The sequence below is a fragment of the Sus scrofa genome, chromosome 13 (assembly GCF_000003025.6).
Source record: "Sus scrofa isolate TJ Tabasco breed Duroc chromosome 13, Sscrofa11.1, whole genome shotgun sequence".
Lineage (NCBI taxonomy): Eukaryota > Metazoa > Chordata > Mammalia > Artiodactyla > Suidae > Sus > Sus scrofa.
In genome coordinates, this window is record NC_010455.5 from 66,739,766 (window position 1) to 66,755,868 (window position 16,103).

A 16,103-nucleotide genomic window follows, 5' to 3' on the forward strand; every position below is an offset into this window, starting at 1 on the left:
AATTAACATATAAGTATTATTGAAATCTCAGTCTTTACTTCCAATATGGTAAATATGGGGAGATACTGCTCATATAAGCACAACCCTTTTGGGGTCCTAAATCATTTTTAAGAATGTAAGGGGTTCTGAGACAGAAAGTTTGAGAAGGGCTGTTGAGGTCAATGTTTCCCAAACTTAGGTCAATCAAATATGATTGTCAAGATGATTACTATCTGTCCTTTAATCAATCTCATTTTTTTCCTTAATAGCATGCCTGATTAAAACCTAAACACACTTGTTTTAAAAAGAAAACCAGTGCCACTCACCACAAATAAAAGGCGACTACAACAGAGAACCTATAACAGGATGTCCTGACATTTAGTGGATCTCATTGCTTGCCTACGGCCCTGAGCCAAAGTCTGCTTGCTCTCTGCCTGGAGTTTAGCCAGTGTTCAGGTGGAAAGGGGGCCATAATTAAAGTTACGGTAGTTCCAGGCAGAACCTTTTGCCTGGAGGTGACTTGGAAGACAGAAAGAGAACTAAGAAGAGATGCGTTTTCTCACCAGGTGATGGGCTGTTATTTCATACCACCTAATATCCTCTTGAGTACTATCAGAGGTATATACAACACACTTAAGGATCCTCAGATTTAATGACACCGAAGCTACCAAGTAGGGTTGGGGGATGTCTTCACCAACGGTGCTTCTGCCTCCTTAAGGTGGGCAGGGGAGAGGGTTCTGCTCTTGTTCCCAAGCCCGAGACATTGACTTTGGCAGCTGAGCTTGAGAGATGAGACATGGTGCACCTTAGATCAGGCAAGCTCATGAGATCTTCTGTGTTGCCCTCCTCCAAAACCAAATCAGCTCGTGGTCTGCACTCAACTCAAGCTTGTGCGTGCTCCATTCTGGATTCTATCCCGCCCAAAACTGTTTTAACCTCCTGTGTTCCTTCTCTGATGATCGTGCAATGGCCAAGAATGTTCCTCAAAACACTGACTTCAAGAGTCATTCTGCAAACAACCTGCATGTCCACCAGAGGAGAACAAATCAATAGACTGTGACACCAATACCATGCAAGAGTGCAAATGAACCACTCCAGCCACAGCAACCACAGGGATGAGTCTGAGACACTGAATGTTTCCCGAAAGAATAGACACTCAGAAGGTGACGTGCTGTGCAATGCCATTTTAAAGAACTAAGTGAAAGCAAAACTAAATGATGGTTCAATTTTGCTGTGCACCTAAAATTGCTCTAAAAAAATACAATCTACGGGGTTGGGGGGAAGCAAAGAAATGATAAACACAGGGTGGTCATCTCAACTGGAGGAGGAAGGGCTTGGAATGGAGATACTCACAGAGGAATATGCAAATTACCGGTGACATTCTAAGTCCATGACATACTATTTTATTTATTTTATTTTATTTATTTTTTTGCCTTTTTAGGGCCACACCTACAGTATATGGAAGTTTCTGGGCTAGGGGTCAAATCGGAGCTGCAGCTGCCATCCTGTGTCACAGTCACAGCAATGTGGGATCCCAGCCACATCTGTGGCCTACACCACAGATCATGGCAACACTGGATCCTTAGTCCACTGAGTGAGGCCAGGGATCAAACCTGTGTCCTCATGGATACTAGTCAGATTCGTATCCTCTGAGCCACGAGGGGAACTCTTGTATGTTGTATTATTAAACTAATATATATGTGACATAATTTCCCTTGCAAGTACCAAGTATAATATTGAAAAATATAATAAAGGAAAAATATTCAGTCTCTGACCCAGTAATTTTGCTTCTTAAGAACTTAAATGAAAATAAATGGAAAATGTAAACAATGTTTCTGTCATATAGATGTTGATTACAGTGTTTCTCTTTAAACCATGGCAATAATCTGGACACAATCTAAATTTCTTTGTTTTTAGTTTTTTTGTTTTGTTTTGGTCTTTTTAGTGCCGCCCTCCCAGCATATGGAGGTTCCCATAAACTTCTAATCTAGAAGATTAGTTATGTAAATTGTTGAGGAGCCATAGGACAGAATATTATACATCTATCAAAAATCACATTTTCAAATAATTTTTAATGACCTAGGAAAATATCTTAATAACATGAAAAATGCAGAATAGCGAACTGAAATACAATAAGATCTCAAATGTTTTTCTTTTTATGGCTGCACCTGTGGCATATGGAAGTTCCCAGGCTAGGGGTCCAATCAAACTGCAGCTGAGGCCTATGCCACAGCCACTGCAATACCAGATCTGAGCTGCATCTGCAACCTACTCTATGGCTTGTGGCAATGCTGGGTCCTTAATCCACTGAGCGAGGCCGGGGATCAAACCCACATCCTCACAGGGACTGTGTCAGGTTCTTAACTTGCTAAGCCACAATGGGAACTCTGGAAACTGAACTTGCATCCTCACAGAGACAACATTGGGACCTTAATCCACTGAGACACAACGGGAACTCCATGTCTCAATTTTTATGACCTCCAAGAAACTTACTATGGTTATAGCATAGAAAAAAAAAAGATACAGTAATGTTGAAAGATACAGTGTTCCCCAAATGCCAATACTGTGGGATTAAGGTTTTGGTTCTTGCCTGCATAGGGCAGGAGGCAGAGGACTGGGGCAGGCACAGACCTCAGCAGATGGTGGTGGAGAGCTGTGGGCTGTGAGTCAGCATTACTAGGCCAAAGCTGACTGCTGCTGAGGCAGGTAATCTTGGACAGGTTCTTTCCCTTCTTGAGCCTCAGTTTCCCCACTACAAGGGATGGGAACATATGATTCTCTTCAGGCCTGACAAGGTCCTATTCTATGGCCTCAGGCCTTAGAGATTGGCCTCCATATTCCTGGTGCTTTGGGGTTGGCAAGAGCTGGTGGGGAGGAGAGTGGGTTCTTAGAGGAACTGGATGGCCCAAGGGCACACCATTTTTAAGAGCAACAACATCTCAGAAACAATGATAATAATATTCCCCCACCCATAAGACATAGGCAGCTTATATCTCCCAAAGCACTCTTTCACTCACGGTCCCCATTTTACAGATGAGGAAACAGGATCAGAGAGGGAGAGGGAGCAGCCTAAGGCCACACAGCTGGCCTGTGGGAGGACACATTCTTGTTTCCATGCATCTGTTTCATGAAACTTCTGGGTTTTAGTCCCCAGGGAGCTGCCAGCATGGACTTTCCAGACACCTGTCCAAAGGAAGCCCCGTGTAAGGCAAAACTGTCTTATGTCAAAAGTAGGAGGAACTCTCCATCCAGGAAAGGTCTCAGTTAAGGCATTTGCTAAACTTGTTTCCTGTGCTAGAAAAATAACTACTGGGCATCCCAGGTAGGGGTTTGCCCAGTGCCCTCCACACATGTGAGGAGGTGGCTCCCAGGTCCTCACCATTCTAGACATGATCCCAGTCATTACTGGAGGCATGTCTGTCAATTCACATTCCTCTTTGGTCAGCCAGGAGGAGCCATGAATGCTGGATGGCCAGGACTCTGCTGGCTAAGCTCACTGCTTGCACCTCAGTATCTGGTACTGATGGTCGATAGGACCGTATCACCGTTTGTAGGCTGATGGTGAGGTGGCAAGAAGATCCCAATGGCATGTGTTTTGTATCACACAGAGGGTCCTGGGAAAATGTAGTCTGTCACTCAGCAAGTGCTTAATATGTGCCAAATATTAAATAAATAATCCCACTTAACCATTGTAGGGAGGCTAAGGGACAGAAATGCTGCTGTTGCCCAGCCTGCAATCCCATAGATCTAACCACTGTGGTACCATTTCCCCCATGGATTCTGCATCTCTTTGCTCAAGGACCTTCTCTGGGGGGCAGAGAATGCACATATTCTAGAGAGGTAACATCCCCCCCTCCAGCAGCCCTTGGCCAATGACTGATGGGAACTGGGAGTTGGTTTATAAATACCCCAGCTCCCTTGTTCCCTGGGTAGGAAGGCATGAGCTGTGGGCTCTGTGCCAGCTCTTAGAGTTCCCAGCGCAAGTGAGCCCCAGTTGTCTATACTGATAATTAACTTGCTTGAAAACACCTCCTGCCCTTTGCTGTCTCAGCTTCCCATTTTCCTACCTGCATTACTGTGCCTCCCAAATAAATTATTTGTACATGAATCATTGTTTCATGGACTGCTTCTGGGAAAACGTAGCCTGAGATGAAAAGTACTGATATTAATCCCATTCCGATGAGAAGGAAGATGATGCTCATGGAAGGGTAACATTCCCAGGGTGACATGGACAGCACAAATCTGAACCCTGGCCCATTTAGCCTTTGACATTTTGTTTTAATCATCACACATGCCAGGAAGAGAGAACTAAAAGTGAGATTGAAAGTTTAGCGAGAGAATGGCCACAGAAGAACATTCACTCACTCACTCATTCATTCAAAGACTCTGTATTGAAATCAACCACTTGTCAAGTCCTAAACTGGGTACTGAGAGTATACCAGTTAAATGCACTGGCTCTGGAATCTTGGGGACTGGGCTCAAATCCAAACTCTAACCATGTGTCAGCTGTGTGACATGAGCAAGTGGTCAACCACTCCTGACCTCTGCTTTGCTGCCAGATGGAGGATCCTGGTGGAACCTGCCACACAGGCTATTTGGAGAGTAAACAGGCTTACACATATAAATAAGTGCTCAGTATATGTTCACTGTAAGATGATGGTGAAATCAGTGGTGAAAACTGGTAAGTGACATTTGGTAGCAATTCTATTGTTTTTAGCATGTCTTATCACTTAGGCCAGTCTGTGGTTAAAATAAATAACTATGAGTCCCAGAGGAGTTTAAAATTTGCATTTTCCCCTACATTTCCTTCCTCTCTCCCTCATTCCTTCTCTTCATTCCTTTCCCCATCCACTCAAATCTCTTGGCCTCTGCTCCTTGCCAGTCTTTATGCTGGGCACAGGATCACAGAGATGACAAGACTGTCCCAGGGAACTCTCAGGGCCCAGGAGGAATTGAGAGGGAAACCATTAACCATTAAGCTCATTGTGGTGAAAAAAGGCTAGCAAAAGGACAGGGGAGCATGAGGAGAGGACCTGACCTTTCTCAGTGATGCTAAAATTAAGGAGAAGGAGCCACACGGGTCAGAAAGGTTAAGTCAATGGCTCAAGGTCACATGGCAAGTAAATAGTTGGTCTGACTCCAAATTCCACATGATTTCAAATGTCCTGCTGTGTTGTCACAGTCTGCTAAGAACCCCGAGGAAACCATGCTAACGATGAATTCTATTGAAAGGTTAAGTCTTGGCGTTCCCATCGTGGCTCAGCGGTAATGAACCCAACTAAGGTCCATGAGGATGCAGGTTTGATCCCTGGCCTTGCTGGGTGGGTTAAGGATCTGGTGTTGCCGTGAGCTGTGGTGTAGGTTGCAGATGTGGCTTGTATCCTGCATTGCTGTGGCTATGGTGCAGGCTGGCAACTGCAGCTCTGATTTGACCCCTAGACTGGGAACTTCCATATGCCTTGGGTGGGGCCCTAAAAAGCAAAAATAAAAAATAAAAAATTAATAAATAAAAGGTAAGTCTTGAGGACCCAGCCCAAGGGAGCCTTTTGTAGCTGGCTAGCTACAGAGAACAGAGCCTCTGAAGTCTCATAGTAAGAGCAACTGAAGAGTTGAGAACAATATGAAAGTAATAAGTACTTATTTCACAGGGAAGCCGATAAGACATATTCTTCCAAGAATTAGAAGCTGAGCAAATAGTAGAAACGTAACAAGACACTTTACTTAAGATTAAACTGGAACATTGAAACTTAGAATATTTTATCTTGCTATAGGCTATTGTTTTTCTTTCAGTCATCTCAAGACTAACTATATAACAATGTTTTTATTTTTCCTCTTTTTCTCTATTTAACATAGAAATAAATTAGATCCTAATTCTATAAATCAGATTTTTTGTTTGTTTTCAGAATGCATACTTTTCTTTCTAATTCTTTTTTTTTTTTTTTAAGATCTGTTGCAATCTGAGACACAGTTTTCTTATGTTTGGGGGTTAAAAACGTCTCCCTTCTAGTTTGGGGTTAGTAGATGCAAACTATTGCATTTGTAGTGGATAAGCAATGAGATTCTGCTGTATAGCACAGGAAATCACTTGCGATAGAACATATCCAATCACTATAGTCAATCGCTGTGATAGAATATGATGGAGGATGCTGTGAGAAAAAGAATGTGTGTATATATATATGTGTGTGTGTGTGTGTGTGTGTATATATACACACACAACTGGCTCACTTTGCTATACAGCAGGAATTGACAGAACATTGTAAATCAATTATAATAAAAAATTTTTGAAAAGAAGCAATTTTTAAAAATAAACTTAAAAAAAAAAAAACCAACTTCTCCCTTCCAGAAGGACATATTTTCAATGCTGCAACGAAAGTCAACCAGAATACAGGTGCTGGTATATAGAAACTCACTTTACAGAAACCCTGTCAAGACTGAATGCAACCATTCCAGGAACCCAGGCTGCCTGGGCACCAATACCACACACTTTCTGATGATGGTGAGGATCCGTGTCATTTCAGTCTACCAAATGAGTTGCAGAGGAGTTTTAAATAGTAGGAAATCCATGCCGGGTGAGGTCACAGTCCAAAGGAAGGGGAAACATTCACAGTTGCTCTGGGAGAGGAGGAAGCTGTTATGCAGAGAGGCCAAGACCTGACGTAGAGCAGAGCATAAACTCCAATCAGGCCAGGCTAAGCAGGATGTGACTCAGCCTGCTGCTCCTTTGGCTGGAAGGGCAGTCTGGCTTTTCTCTCGACCTGGGTCAAGCAAGTTGAAGGCTCAGACAAGACTGAGGTAGGTGGGAACGCTTATGGACCCCTTCTGCCCCCTCCGCTCTCATTTATGCATATTTCCCCCTGGCCCGAGCAAGACAGGAGGGTGTTTCATCTTAGAGGATCCAGCCAGAGGCAGACGACACAAAAAATCACAGGGATGACTATGCACATATTTTCTCCTCCCTCCGACCTCCCTCCCAACACACAGCCTCCTGAGCTGAGCTCTGATTCCTACCCGATGGAAGAATGATCAGTTGGTGAGTCCAGTGGAGGAAAAGGAAAGACACAGCCTACTGAGAAGCAGGTAGTGTGGTTTTAGGATCAGGCAAGGCGAAAATGAATGGATGCCCACATACCACAGCACAGTGCAGATGGGACAAAAGTACCAGCCTTGGCAGCTCAGATGAGGCTCTATGATCACCAAGGGCTGCTCTTGCAAAGCGTGGTCCTCAGTCCACGTCCTTGCTCTTTAATCCTCAACCACCACATGCATCCTCCACGGGCCCAGTTTTGCACAATGAAGTTCCAAAGTTTCGTCTAAAGAATTACTTTCTCCCAAACACGCTTCTATGTTTAAATGAACTTATATTTAGAAATAGACTTTTTCTTTCTTTTTATCAGAAATCAGAGTTCAAACTTCTAGCCTAGCAACTGGACATAACTGCTCACAATTACATTTCATTTAAAAAAGAATAAAACGTATCATATCATACAGAATAAAACGTATCGTATCATACCTGTTTTGCTCTGTCCCTGGCTCCAAAACCTAACTAAGGACCCCGGCTGTAGAGGGGGAGTTTTGAGGGCTATGCAGCGAGCTGGTGGCTGCAAGTGTCCCAGCCATGCAACTTCAAGCACGGCTCAGTTTTCCCACCTGTAAAGTGGAGACGCTGGCCTCTGCCTGGGCTGCAGGAAGCAGGGCTTGAGGTCTGGGCCGGGCGGCTCTTGAGGGCCCACGGCAAATGGAAGTTAAGGAACATTAGCATTGCTTTTTGAACAATGTCAAAAGTTGCATAAGGAGGGTAGCCGAGCTTATCGAGGGGCCTGGTTTTGGCTTTCTGGAGCAATCCTGTGCAGCATTTCTGCAGCCGGAGAGGGAACACCCTTCCCACGGCCTCCGCCTCGCCTCAGTGCGGGGTGGTGACTCAGAGTGCTAGCAAGGGGCGTGGGCGGGAAACCACTTAGGCATCACCATGGAATCTGACAGATTTGCCCCCGTGGAGCTGCTCAGTAAAGAAAAGGGCAAGAGGGGCCCCATCCCCTCCCGCAAGGGAGTGGGGCGCAAGGGAAGAGATTCCATCAGCGAAGCCCCCTCACTGCTGATGTGGCTGGAAGCAGAGAGCCCAGGGCGTGAGCTGGCACAGGCTCCCAGGTGAGAGGTGAATCCCACCTCGTGGGTGCTCCCCGCTCCCAGCAGGTTCAGAGACTCCTCTCACACTGAACATCAGGAAGGTGAAGCTTTCGTTCTTTGACCCTGCCTGTTTGCTGGGCCCTCGACCAAGCCTTTCACATGCTTTGCTTCATCCCTTCCTCAGGACGACCTGTTCTTATGCCCCTTTTACAAATGAGGAAACTGAGGCTGGAAGCAGGTCACACCGCTGCCTGGCAGCGCTAGGAGTCCAACAAGATCCGTTTCTGGTGCTCTGAAAAGCTTCGGGAAACCCACAAACCGGTGTCTGCAGGCACGAGAGGAGCAGGAGAATGTTTCAGAGATGGAACCACTGGGGTCACAACAGCTCAGGGTGGCCATGTTCATTTGGGGCAGCCGCCATTTTTAAAGGGCTTTCTACATGTTGCCTCATTTCCTCTTCACGACAGTTCTGGGAAGCAGGTATTAATATTTATTGCATGGGTGAGGAGGTGGATTGGGAGTTGCTCCCAAGGGCACCCATCCACTCAGTGTCTTGACCAGCGTGCCTTCCATGACCCTCAGCCTCCAGCTCCTCGTCTGTGCAATGGGGACTTGAAATCGCACCCTCTGATGATGTCAGGGTTAAATGAGGTAACGGAAGGGAAATGCTTTAGAAACTGCAAAATGCCACCCGAATACTAAGGAGTATTATTATTTACTAAAATAGCTTAGTGGGGAGAGTGCAAGTGAGGCTGAGAATGACAAGGTTCTGGATTCAGTCCCAGATCCAGCAGGTGCTTAGGTGGTGGTGTTCTTCCCTGGCCTGGAAGCTCCCGAGAGCAGAAATCATATCTGGTTGGCCTTGGTTTCCCCAGTTCCCAGCTGGAGGCAGAGCACAGAATGAGTCCTTGAAAAATCTTGGCTGAACCATTCAGGATGAACTCAGGACAGGGGAAGGGGGGAAGGGAAGAAAAGAGATTCAAGGGCTGGAAGTGGCCTGAGGGCAATCAAAAAGTGGATCTTCCAGCTGGGGACACTTCTGAAAATGAAAAGGACACTTTCAATAGTCACAATAAGCTGGGGCTGTCCTGGGCTAAGCAAGACATATGGTCACTCTAAGTGGGGGTCATTTCACCTGATCCCTACATTGCGAGGGAAACCGAGTCCCAGTGTGGGGCACAGAGCCAGCTCACTCTGTCCTCACAGACCTGCTCTAAAAAAAGCTAGCACAGCAGCTACCAGCGGGTGGAGCTTGCTTTTGAGGGCCTGCAGCCCTCTGGAAGGAATTGGGCGTTATCCACAGAGCCCAAAGTTTCTGTTGGGTAATTATCAACACTTCTGGGCTGGTTACTAAGGGCCTAAGTGGTTGCTAAGTGGCCATATGACCTCATGAGGGCTATTGTTCAGTGCTCAATAGGCATCCTTGAGTGACATTCCCCAACTCCCAAATCCCAGAGGCCCCTGGGGTTCTGTGAAAAGAGGCAAGAGATTATAAGGAGCAGGAACAGTTGAGAGAACCAGCTTGTTTTCTAGGGTAGGACGTGGTGGGGATGGGGGGCACAGCCTTTTGGAGCAGAGTCAGGAAGCCTGGGGAGCCAGCAAGAGCCGTCAGCAGACACTACTGGTGGCAGAAACAGCCCAGGAACAGAGGACTAACCCATACACAGCACCTGACCCTCTAACCCCTCTGAAGACACAGCATCTCAGTGTGTTTCCAAAGCAGCTATATTTGGGGGGAGGTGTGTGTCATAATGATCACCCCTCTTCAAAATATAGGAAGCTGAGGCTCAGAGAGAAGCAGCTGCTGAAAGCCTCCCCCAAATGTCTTGTTTGCCAAGTGTGGGGGGACATGACGGTGGCCACCCAGAGATACCTGTGTTCTAACCCCTGAGCCTGTGACTATGTTAGGTTATATGGCACAGGGGAACAAAGGCGGCAGACATCAAGGGTGCTCAGCAGGTGACCTGAAGATAGAGGAAGGGCCGGAAGCTAGAAAAGGCGGGGTATCAGATTCTCCACGGAAGCCTCCAGAAGGAGAGACTCACACCACACTCCTGGCCTAGAGAGCTCTTAGCTGGTAAATTTAAGCTACTTGTGAGAGTTTGTTGCAGTAGTGACAGGAAATGAATCCGCCAAGATTAGAAATCTGCAAGGTCTGAGCCAGAAGGGGGGGCCATGGTGGACATTTCGCTCCTTGGACTTAAGGAAACGAGGGGCCCAGAGAAATGATTTGCTCAGGGTAACAGAGCAAGTGACAGAGATCGCCACAGAGACCTTCAGATGTGGTCAGACTTCCCCAAGGCCACTGTCCGCCAAGGGGCTGGATCTTCTAGGGGACTTCTCTGCTGCTTCTCCCCCAACTGGCCTCTTTGGGACCCTGGCCCCCAAACCCCATCCCCTCTGGCTGTCTTGGCCAGGGGCAGGTCAGTGGCCCGTTGTATGACAGGCAGGAGGCGCCCTCTCCTGTGCTGCACCTGGAGCCAGTACTCAGTGCCCACGGCTTGGAGCCTGTTTCCTCATTTGTAAATGGGCACAGGATGAAAGGACAAAGGGGAAGCTCAGGGTGCCACATGCTAGGCCCAGGCCTTCCCTGGGTCCCCAAAGGCCACTACCTCTAAAGCCTCTGGCATTCAAGAGCCTCATTCCCAAAAGGACGTCATCTCTGCCTGGCATGCAGAAGGCACTCAATGAATGCTTGTGGGATGCACCATAGGATTGATACCTGAATGCTCCTCTGCCTTGTTTTGCCTAGAAAGCCCCTTATGTGACTCTCAAGGTCTAGCTCACATGCCCCCTCCTCCAGGCAGCCTTCGTTGACCCCAAGGGGTAAGGTCATGCTGTCCTCATTGTGTTGGGTTTCTGGCTTCCCGGTGGCACACTGGTTTTTGTGTTTAGGCTAAAGCCAGGCTATCAGACACATCTGGGCTTCAGTCTTGGCCTTGTCTGTGAGATGTTGGGCCAGCTACATCTCTTCTCTGAGCTTCGTCTCCTCTGTTCAATGGGAGTGATGACGGCATGTCTACTGCTGGGTTGTGGGAGGGGCCCATGAGGTACTGCATGAGAAGGGGAAGATTTAGTGCAGCTATGGCAGTGAGTGGGCTTGCACTAAACAGCCAGTGACTTCATTAGAAAGGTTATCTTCTTAGTTGCCTTCTAGAGTAAAACCAAAGTGCCAGGGCAGGGGTGTGTTCGATCACCTCTGACAGCCCCCCAGGAGCTGACTTCCCAGTGGTGGGGGAGACGGACATGACACAATCACCATCCATAAAAATAGTATGTGCCAGGTGGAGGTGTGGGTGTTGCCATGAGTGACAGGGAACCTCTGCTTTGGATAAGAGGCCAGAGAAGGAGTGGTGTTTAAGCCCCTACCAGAGTCTGGGAGCCATGTGGGGAAAGCATTCCTGGGGAGGGAACAGAAAGGGCAAAATCCCTGAAGAGAAGAGTGTGTCTTGCATGTCTGAGAAACAGCAAGGAGGCTACATGGTGTGTGCTCAGGCAACATATGCAGAATTGACAGGTTACTACATTATTTATAGGATCTTATTTAAAAATTTAGTTATGCTTATTTATTCTTTCCTATTTTATTAATGAGAAATGCCTATTCATTAAGCCTCTTCCAAGTATTAGGTAATTGAATGGTCACAGTGACCTACTGGGGTTGGTACGATCATCCCTCTTTTAAAAATGTGCAAAACTAGGGAGTTCCCATTGTGGCTCAGTGGTAATGAATCCTACTAGTATCCATGAGGATGCTGGTTTGATCCCTGGCCTCACTCAGTGGGTTAAAGATCCGGCATTGTTGGCGTTTCCATCATGGCTCAGTGGAAATGAACCTGACTAGGATCCATGAGGATGCAGGTTTGTCCCTGGCCTTGCTCAGTGGGTTAAGGATCGGTATTGCCGTGAGCTGTGGTGTAGGTCACAGACACGGCTCAGATATGGCATTGCTGTGGCACTGGTGTAGGCCAGCAGCTACATCTCTGAGCCTGGGAAACTCCATATGCCATGGGTACAGCCCTAAGACCAAAAAAAAAAAAAAAAAAAAAAATGTGCAAAACTAAGGCTTCAGAGAAGTAAAGTGCTTTGTCTAAGGTCACATAGCAGGTGGATGGCTAAATCAGGATCTGAACCCAGGATTGTGTGATATTTCATTTCTTGCTTTTTCTCCCAGTATACCAGGCTTGGGTGGTACTCATGCTCCCCAATTCTGCTCTCCCGTGAGCTACTCAGGGCCCAGGGAGTGACCTCCCTCCTTCCTTGGTCAAGTATTTATAACTGGTCTCTTTGGCTCCAGCCTGTGTCTCTGTTCAGAGGTGAGCATGGGGAGTGTGCCTGGGGGTGGTCACTGCGGGCTCAGGAAGGGGTTGAGGGGCTCAGGGATGGCTGAGGAGGTGAACAAAAGTGTTGGAGGGCAGACAGCTGCCTTGGGGAAGGTGGACTTCCAAGAAGCATGTCAGAGAAGTCAAACAGCAAATGCTGTGCCAGCTCGGCTCAGGTCTCTCACGGTCTTTGGGCATCTGGGTACCTGGCTGAGGCTGGATTCCCAGGGAGGCTGTGCCTTGGCCGTAGAGGCAAGTAAACTTCTGAGAAGTGCTGATAGGGGGAGGTGGCAGAGCCATCCCAGGGCAGACTCCAGGAGAGACCAGGGAGTAAGTGTGGAGTGGACAGGATCCCCAGAGGCCAGGGCACTGGGGTCAGCTTCATAGGGAGGGAAGAGAAGTAAATCAGGCATTGAGGCGGGTACTACAGGGCACCATCACCAAGGGCTGTGTCTGGGGCAAGGAGAGCAGTCGGAAGAGGCTAGAATAAGTGCTGTACCAGAGGGTGATGCTCTATAGCATTATTCTGTGTGTATCCTTCCCCTGCCATCATTTATCTCAGTCAGTGGCAGAAAGAGATTCGAACCCAGATCTGTGTGAGTCTGGGGACCATGCTGTTTGTACACTATCCTGCTAAGAACCAGGAGGTGGGTCAAGACCAAAGTGGTTGAGGAGGAGGTGGAGGCAGAGGTCCAGTGGCAGGACCAGGCAGGCCCTAAAGTTCGTGTGGGGCTGCATCTTGGCTGAAGATGGTCCTAAAAAGGCAGCATGGCAAGGGCGTAATGGGGGACACTTCCCCTGTGTCCAGACATAAGGCAAGACCAGGGAGGAGGGACAGGACCTGACTAAGCTCCCCATCAGAAGGAAGTGTGCAGCCTGGCACCGTGATGCCTGTGGTTGCTTCCTCCTTTGGGTCAGAGCAGCCTGCTTGCCTTTGGGAAACTTCATCCCCGACTCTCAGACTGTAGGACTTTGATGGGATTCCAAGCATGGGTTTGAATCTCAGCCTTAGCCAAACAAGGTTTTGCAGTCCCCACCCAGTGACTGGTCCATGAATGTGCATGTGACCTGTGGGCCACTGAGAGTCAGCCTTAAGACTTTTGCCAAGACTACAGGGAGCGAAGTGCTCTCTTTCTGCTGGGGTGGCTGAGCTGGTAGGACGTAAACCTGAGGCTGCTGGGGGCCACAGGGAGAGGATGCCTGAGGGAGCCACCAGAACAGGGAGAGGCAGAACTGAGAGATGGTGAGAGAGGAAGAGAATAGGTTCTGATGATAATGTTTTAGCCCCTGGATCCAGCTCTACCTGAGTCTGTTACCCGAGGACTTTTCAGTCACTCAAGCTAATAAATTCCTTTTTGGGCTTAAGCCAGTTTGACTCGCTTTCAACAGAAAGGCTCTTGACTTATACAACTTATAACTTTCTTGGCATGGAAGAGAGAGAATGGAACTCAGAAGAAAAAAAAAGAAGGAGATGGGTGAGGCGAGGCGGGGAGGGAGAATTAGTATTTAATGGGTATAGAGTTTCAGTTCTGCAAGATGAAAAAGTTCTGTTGCACAACAAGGTGAAAATACTTAACACTACTGAACTTTACACTTAAAAAAAGTGGTGACAGTGGTAAATTTTCAAAAACCAGTGTGTAAAAAAAAAATGGATGAGAGGAGACAGCAGAAGAGAAAGGAGAGGAAAGGAAGGCAGGGAGGGGGAGGAGAGAACAGAGAGGAGAGTGACAGAAGGTGGCCCTGCAGCCTCCAGGAGTGAGGCCAGCTGTTCCTGTCACCTACTCTGTTATTTTTATACCTCAGGGCTCTCAAGGTAACTTCACACCTGTTATCCCTGCCCTTCAAACACTAATTTGTTTTTCAACATTTTAGAAATTCCTTTCTTCCCAGAGAAACTCTGCCTGCTTCTCCAAGTTCTCTAGTTTTTGAAATGCAAGTGTCTCTGGGGAGGGTAACAAGCAGAACAATAGTGATCCCAGAGGCAGGTGGGGGTTGGGGGGGGTGAATGCTTTGCTTACAAAGCACTTTTTTTTTTTTTTTTTTTTGTCTTTTTTTTGCCATTTCTTGGGCCGATCCCATGGCATATGGAGGTTCCCAGGCTAGGGGTCTAATCGGAGCTGTAGCTGCCAGCCTATGCCAGAGCCACAGCAACGCAGGATCCGAGCCGCGTCTGCAACCTACACCACAGCTCAGGGCAACACCGGATCGTTAACCCACTGAGCAAGGCCAGGGATCGAACCCGCAACCTCATGGTTCCTAGTCGGATTCGTTAACCACTGCGCCACGATGGGAACTCCTTCTTTTTTTTTTTTTTTTTTTTTTTTTTTGTCTTTTTTACAAAGCACTCTTAAGGAGGCCTCTCCAAAGCAGGTAAGGTAGACAGAGCCACTGTCGGCCCATTTCCAGATGAGCAGATCTAGGCATGGACAGACACAGACAGACATGTTCAAGGCCACCAGCCTGTAATGCTGGGTTTGCATCTACGTCCCCTGACTTCCGGTCCAGCCCTCTGAGATGTGGTGGGGAGCGAGGTGGGGCAGGGAGGAGCTTGGAGGTAATTTGCAGACTTCATCAGCTTCTCAAGATCCATCCTGGGCTTGACTGCAAAGAACCTTCAAGGAGGCACAAGGCCCACAAATGATGTCCCGCGCGTGTTCCCTCACAGGGAGCCCCGGAGTCTTCAGTTTCCAAAGCAAAATGATTTAAAGATGCAGCAGGCAGTTCCAAGGCTGGGAATTGCTCTACACTTTTCCTTTCAAGTTTCTGTGCTGAGTGATTTGGTTTCCATTTTGGGAGGAGTGAAGTTGCTTGGGTTTAAAGGCGCTGCTGCTAAGAACGATGCTGGCCCCTTGCAGGCTTTGATCATTCGGTACATTTAACTCTGGCTTCCCAAACCCGAACAGCTGGTCCAGGCCCTTTCAAATCTAGCAAGCAATTAAATTTTCACAAGAAGAAGTAGGAACTCTGAGGCTAATGAGATAGGAGCAACGCAAAGGTGGCAGCTGGGCTTCTGAACAAACCAGAGAAAAGTGAGGTATTGTGGACGTCCTCTATAACGAGGTGTCAGGGCCAACCAGGATGGGGAGCCGCCGCCGGAGGGGGAACCCTGTGGGCAGGGGGGATGCTGGAGCTTCTGACAGGGGGCTGGCAATTTGTGCAGTCCTGCTGATGTTCTCTTGCTGATGTATTTAGAAAACAAAGGAACCTCCCCATGGCCAGCCCCTCTTCTGAGTGCCCAGCCGGCCCTACAGCTGAGAAGCACCTCAAGTGCCCCATGGGCCCAGCCTTCCCCATCTCAGGATACGGCGCCCACAGACAACCAGCTGCCCACCATCCATCACCTGCTCACACCCAGTCCACCGCCCAATCCTGTAGATTCAGCATCGCAAACCTCTCCTCTACACTGTCACCAGCCTCATCGATCTCATGTCAGTGCTGGCCTGAATGAATGTTATACTTTCCATCTGGTCTCTGGTCTCCACTCTCGTCCCATAATCAATTTTGCTTTCCAGTGGAATGGTCTTCTGGAAGCTGGATCCTATTACATAAAGCGTTAATCCTCTAATGGCTCTCCCGCAGTTAGAATGATGTCTACACTCCGCATGTGTCCTACCAGGCTCCTAGTTGCCCTCCTCACAGCACCACCTCCTGCTCTGTGGGCTCCAGTCACCCTGGCCCTCC

The 16,103-nt window shown here is 47.9% G+C and overlaps 1 protein-coding gene across 8 annotated transcripts in view; it reads right to left on the minus strand.

Annotated features, from left to right (window-relative positions):
* The window catches only part of ATP2B2 (ATPase plasma membrane Ca2+ transporting 2), a 370,618-nt gene that overhangs the window by 213,258 nt on the left and 141,257 nt on the right, over positions 1 to 16,103 (minus strand). Inside the window, exon 1 of one of the 8 annotated variants that reach the window (XM_021069325.1) lies at positions 7,490 to 7,709. The exons of 6 other annotated variants lie outside the window; for them this stretch is intronic. The gene's annotated coding sequence lies outside the window, so the exon portion shown is untranslated. Of the gene's footprint in view, positions 1 to 7,489; positions 7,710 to 16,103 lie in introns of those variants that run through there. One more of the 8 variants, XM_021069326.1, reaches the window with a different exon arrangement.